Raw genomic sequence first — 6,945 nt, 5'->3', positions numbered from 1 at the left:
GATAAAAAATCCGTCTCTCCACAGAATATGTGGTGGTGGCTTTACACCCCATCCATCTGACACTGGGATTTTGCTGGGAGATGTAAGGCTTGCATGCAGCTGCTCAGCCATACCATGAAGCACCACAGGTTTTGTGCTGATTTTAAGTCAGATGAGGTTTGGCAGTTATGGAGCCAACAGGGCAATGGTGACCTTTAAGTACTAGCCTCTCCTCGATCACCCTGCTCTGTAACTTTACATGGTTTCCACTGAGTTGATGTAAATCCTAAATGGGTCCACTTCTCTATAATAATACCGCTCACAGCTGATGGTGAAAGCTCTAGGAGGGGGCGATGTTTCGGGAGCAGCGATAGCTCCTATTACAGCCCCCAGCTATCAGTGAGCTCTATAGAACAACCCATTCTATCACAGATGTTTGTAAAGGCAGACTACACTGGTAGGGGCTGGAGTTATACACATCTGTGACAATGGGACTGAACAAATCACTTGGATTTAGTGGGGCCCCAACTTTTTGCACTAAATTTTTGACCCAATGTCGGCTCCAGGATTTTGTGGGCCCTCAGGCAACAGAGCCTCAACGGGCCCTTCATTTATCCACTATACACCCATCATCCACAAACTAAGCACAATCACTTGAGACACCCCTAACATACACAAACACACATTGACTGACTGACTGACAGACACACTGACTGCCTGACACAGCACTTCTCTCTCTTCCTCTCTGTCAGACTGCTCTCCACACTATAAGGTTGAGGAACTTCTGGTCTCAATGACTTGAGACACCACTAACTTACTCAAACACACATTGACACCGACAATGACTGACTGACAGACACACTGACTGTCTGACACATCACTTCTCCCTCTTCCTCTCTGTCAGGCTGCTCTCCACACTATAAGGTTGAGGAACTTCGGGTCATGTGATCAGGTCCTTCACCCTTTTCTCTCTGTAAAGGTCCTCCTCTGTCTCCTGATGATCAGCCCACTCACCCTACACTACAGTGAGTGGGCTGAACATTAGAACACCGGGCCCCTAGAGGCGCTGTGGGCCCTGGTACTTGCCCGGGTAAGCCCTGTGCTGACGCCGGCCCTGTTTGGACCAATAGGTACATCACCTTATTGCACCCATGTGTAATATCTGAAGCTAAGGAGTGTGCACGCTTCCAAGCTATGTGTCTGTTCCCATAGACATGTCTGCCAGCCCCTTTCCCTGACCTGTCCCCACATTTGACAAGTGATCGGCAGCGGATAGACTAGCTCTGCAGTTTTGTCTCGATGCCTGTCCCTTCTCCCTCACCCCAAAGCATTAAACAGGGGATTTGGCCTTTGCTTTGTTAAACCCAGCCCGTGCTGGACAATGGTGGATGTTTGTGAGCAGCTTTTCTGAAATGCTGACAGGGCCGCTGTGTTAATCTACAGGGGTTATATGCCATTCTCTGTGTGTGCCCTGGCTTACGTTGTACCCGGTGGCGAGTCTGCGGTGGGATATACAGCTGCTGGGGAACTATCCGACATAGGGGAATTAAAAGGAGAAAATGTGCGACTGCTTTAATCAGATATTTGGGGTTACCTGGTCTCCGTCTTCCTCCTATGGTAAGTGCTCACCTGTCTATAGTGTGTAAGCAGACAGTGTATATATATATATATATATATATATATATATATATATAGCCATGTGTCCTGATGGGATGTGGGAATGACTGCTGTGCTCTTATCCTAGAGCAGGGGTAGGGAACCTTGGCTCTCCAGCTGTGGCAAAACTACAACTCCCATCATGCCTGGACATCTTTGACTGTCCAGGCATGATGGGAGATGTAGTTTTGCCACAGCTGCGTACCTCCTGTACTGTATATCACAGTGTATATACACGTAGCTCCCAGTATATAGATGGTTATAACATTCTTACCAATATCCAGTGGTCGGAAAGATGTTTCATATACTATACATAAGTTTGCGGCATTATTGGGAAGATTTATGTATATACTTTAAGTAGTTGTTAAGGTGATGTCTATCTATACAGTCTATCTATACAGCTGCCATTTACCTATTGATAAGAAAATAAAATAAAAAAAGCAGAGTTTTACATAATGTTATACAATTCTAGCACGTTACAAATGTGAGGATATCAGCTATATATGTATATGTGTATATACAGTTATACAGTACATGTCTTGGGACATATAGGGCTATGCTGGTAGAACAAAAATTTTCTATGATAATGATGACTAGTCTCCTGCAGCTCCTGCTGCAGCACCTTCTGGTCCCTGCTGCCTGTCTTCTCTCCTTGCTCTGCCCACAGCCAGTCACTGCATGTCACCTGTCTCGGCCATTGAGCTGCCGGGTCCTGCTTGGAAGCAGGGAGAAGAGATGGGCAGCAGGGGCCAGGGCACCAGGGTAGGATTACATTTTTTTTTTTTAACCCATATAAAAAGTGTTGTTATACCAGAATTCACCTCATAACTATTTTTCATAGATTTTATTTAAAGGAAATTTATCAGGTTAGGGAATTGTAACCTGCTGGGAGATACATGGTGCCTTTAAGATGACGCTCCATTACACTGTTTTTATTAACACTGGGGAAGAGTTATCAAACTGGTGTAAAGTGAAACTGGCTCAGTTGCCCCTAGCAACCAATCAGATTCCACCTTTCATTTTTCAAAGAATATGTGAGGAATGAAAGATGGAATCTGATTGGTTGCTAGGGGCAACTGAGACAATTCTACTTTACACCAGTTTGATAAATCTCCCCCTATGTGTTTTACTTTATGCAAAGTAGTCTGGTCAGTGCTCCTGGGGGGCGGTACTTTAGCCCTCTGTGCACCAATACAGCCTGCCCGCTTTTCTACTACTGCCCCTGATAAAGATGGAGGCTGCCCATCTATAGTGAAGGCTGCAAGTGGGGGATGGCTTAGTATTCAATAGGGGCATGGTAAGAGTGGCTTGGTGGCTGCCGTGACTCTGCATTGAGGGGTAAAGTAATACCTCCTGGTGCGCCGAACAAGCTCATTTGTATACTGATAAAAAAAATACAACTGTAAGATCCACTTTAAGGATCTATTAGTAGGTTAGGATGCCCTAATAGATTCCCTTTAATGGGAAAAAAACACCTTTTTTCTGATTTTATTTTAATATTACTTTTCTCTATTAATTTTTCTTTTAATATTGGTCTTAATATTTTTGATACATTTTTGATTAGTATATTTATTGACATAATGAGGGCACACAATTACATAGCTTAGGGCACACAAGAGATTATATATATATATATTGCACATGATGGGTGAATAAATTCACTACTTTATTCACTAAGGGGGACATTTATTAAGTCCGGCGTCCCCGCATCTCTGGCGCTAAGGAGATTTATGTAGAGGCGGTCCGCCTCTACATAAATTCCGTGCGCGTCGGTGTGCATAGCTGAAAACCTACGCCACCTGAAAGGTGGAGTAGGTTTTCGGCGTATATTTGCGCTGAAAAAATGATAAATCGCGCGGACTCGTAACGCGCCCCCCGTAACGCCCCCCGGCGTACTCGGCGGAAAGTGCCGATATGCGAATATTTTATTCGCAAATCGGCCATTTGCGAATAAAAAAATACTAAAATCGGCACTTTACGCCGAAAATCATCCGTACGCCGGATGATACATGTCGCCCTAAGTCTTGGAGTGCCGCCTTATCTCTATTATTTTCGGATCAAGTGGAGTCAGGGTCTGACTTTGTGGAGGCTGTGCACCCTCCTGAGCTATTGCCGCACAGTGCCGTCTACATCCTAACATTTGTTTTTATATATATATATATATATATATATATATATATATATATATATATATATATAAAAATCCTTATTGTGTAAGTGCAAAAGGAATTGGACTGGTGGATTTTTTACCCATAGTTACTTACTTGTAGTATATAAAAGATGATTTGTGATTAGTGTTTTATGTATACCATTCTCATGAATTTATGTGATAAAATGATTCCTTGTATGAAGTGGTTGGGTGTACGGCTTTGTGGGGCCCCCTTTCCTGTACTGTACATATACCCCGGCTTCCATGCTGAGAATGCTGCATTGCCCGGTAACAGGCGTCTGACTCCCGGGGGTGGATGATGTCACTACTACTACTACATATTTGTGATACGATTACAGCGGAGTCTGTGAATACTCAGAGCAGAAGGAGAAACATTCTCCATAAAGACACAAGTGTTGTTATAGCTTTTGGGCTTGTGTCAAGAACAATCCGTGTGTTGATAGTCATCTTACTCTACGTCCGCCTTTTGTTCATAGTCCAAAGATTAACGCATATAAGAGGGACTAAAGTCACACAGGCGTTCTTATTAACTAACCACACATTGCAATACAAAATATTCATATTCAACCTGTGTGATATCCCTATAAGATAACTCCTCAGGTCAGAGGACTACTTTATTTGTACTACTTTTTAAAAAAATTGATGATTATCTTTAGGATAGGATAGGCTATTGGCTACCGATGGCCATGCTAGGTTACTGCAGCTCAGTTTCCACTAAAATTAATGATAGCTGAGTTGCAGTAACCCAGCGTGGTCACTACACAATGTACGGCGCTGTCTGCTTCTTGCCCCATACACTCTGTATTGTGGACACTGCAGCAAACAGTTGATCGCCAAGTGCCTGGTGTTGGACCTCCATGGATCACATACGGTATTGATGGCTTATCCTAAGGATAAGGATAATCCAACAATAAAAAAAAGTTCCAGTAAACCCCTTTAGATTGGATGTCTTACCATGGCTCACCCTGTCCATATGTATATAATGGTATACAGGGGTCAGAGTCAGGGCGAGTGGTCTCCCTCTCCTTTCTATGATCCAGACTAGAGCAGCCCAGCAGGGGGCTCTCATTCTGGCAGACCTGCTCCTTTTTATGTGTTTCATGTGTTTCCTCAATAACAGGAGCTTTCTCTCCTCATTGAAATCAATAGACAGGTGGCCTCTTACGGATATGCTGTGAGTGTTATGATGGGAATATCCCTTTAAGACTAATGATGAGATAAGTGTGAAGAAGAGTGCAGAAAGTTCTGTCATTTCCATGATCACACTGCCGGCTGTTAAGGAAAATGTTAATATGAGCCAAACTAGGATGTATTGTGGAAAATGTGAAAACATCCTGTTGTTAGTTTATGGAAAATGGCCCATAATGCTTCACTGCACCAAAGTGATGGGGTCACAGAGGTTTCCGCTTATATGTAAATAAAGAGATATCATTGTATACTGAAACATTCTGCAACTTTCTCATACATTTAATTTTTTTTTTTTGGGAGGGGGAGGGTCTTTTGAGACTTTTTCACAAGTTTCTGTCAAGCTTGCCCTTTCTATTTTAAGGGGGTACTCCAGCGCTGATAAAAAAAAAGTCAATCAATCATAGACATAGTTTTCCCACTTACCATCCCTACTGAGTCTGTCTCCGTTTGAATTTCCCACTGTTTGCAGGTCCCTGAAGCTCCAGTTAGTGTCTTCATTTTTTCTTCGCTTCCTGGTTTGGGCTTTCCCATGATGCACTTTGTCTCCTGTGATGTCTGACTCTGTAAAACTGTTAGATGCCTTACATCTTGCTCAGCCAATCAGAGCTGAGCAAACTGAGTCATCAACATGAATTTACTTCACTTCCTGTTGGGGGGTTGAGGGGGGTAAAGATAGGGAAGGGGGCAGATAGGTGATTGAAGCATATTACACAGTTATATAACTTTGTAATGTGTTTCAATTACTGGGAAAAAGTTTTTTGCTGGAGTATTCCTTTAAGTTTCAATTGTGCAAAATCCATCAAATAGTGCACTTTTACGACATGTGGTTTGTATGCCACCTATCGAGTGGAATGGATTTATGCAACATTATAACTGGCTAACAAAACACAGTAATCACTGAACTCAAGGAGAACAGCGAAAAAAATTCCAATGAAGTACTCAATCAAGAGTCTCCACTGATGCCCCCAAAAATTTAAATATGCAAAACAAGAGTCCGTGGAGCCTCAGTTACGAGTCTCAAAACACGGGATAGCCAGATATCTCTAGCCTGTTGCCAACGGGGTGCCTCCATGATGGGGAGAGCACCACACCACCCTGATAAATAGCCCCTTAAGTCCCACTCGGTTGCGAGTATTGGAACATAGACAGGGAAACAACAGGGTGGCCCCTTTTGTCAATGTCAATACTCGCAACCGAGTGGGACTTAAGGGGCTATTTATCAGGGTGGTGTGGTGCTCTCCCCATCATGGAGGCACCCCGTTGGCAACAGGCTAGAGATATTTGGCTATCCCGTGTTTTGATACTCGTAACTGAGGCTCCACGGACTCTTGTTTTGCATATTTAAATTTTTGGGGGCATCAGTGGAGACTCTTGATTGAGTACTTCATTGGAATTTTTTTCGCTGTTCTCCTTGAGTTCAGTGATTACTGTGTTTTGTTGGTTGATCTTTCATTGCCCCAACTAGCCAGAATCCTACCCCACACTGACGAGGGGCAAAAACCCCGAAACGGCTGTCTGTGGGTGGAAGCCTGCCTTTGCAAGCCCTTGTCATGATCGCAATTCTCGCACCTTGAGTTAGACATTGACAAAAGGGGCCACCCTGGTGTTTCCCTTTATGTTCCAATACTCGCAACCGAGTGGGACTTAAGGGGTTATTTATCAGGGTGGTGTGGTGCTCTTCCCATCATGGAGGCACCCCGTTGGCAACAGGCTAGAGATATCTGGCTATCCCGTGTTTTGAGACTCGTAACTGAGGCTCCACGGACTCTTGTTTTGCATTATAACTGGCTATACATAAACCACGCCCTTTTGTACAGAGGCCACACCCCTTTGATGGAGGTAAGTGGACAAAACATTGAAAAATGTTCAACTTTTAAGATCCCCCCGCTAAGTTTTCAGTTCTTCACTATAGTCATGATTTCTGTCTGCCATCATAAAGGTATCCCTATGTC

The sequence above is a fragment of the Dendropsophus ebraccatus genome, chromosome 10, assembly GCF_027789765.1.
Source record: "Dendropsophus ebraccatus isolate aDenEbr1 chromosome 10, aDenEbr1.pat, whole genome shotgun sequence".
NCBI lineage: Eukaryota > Metazoa > Chordata > Amphibia > Anura > Hylidae > Dendropsophus > Dendropsophus ebraccatus.
Note: the sequence above shows the minus strand (reverse complement) of the source record.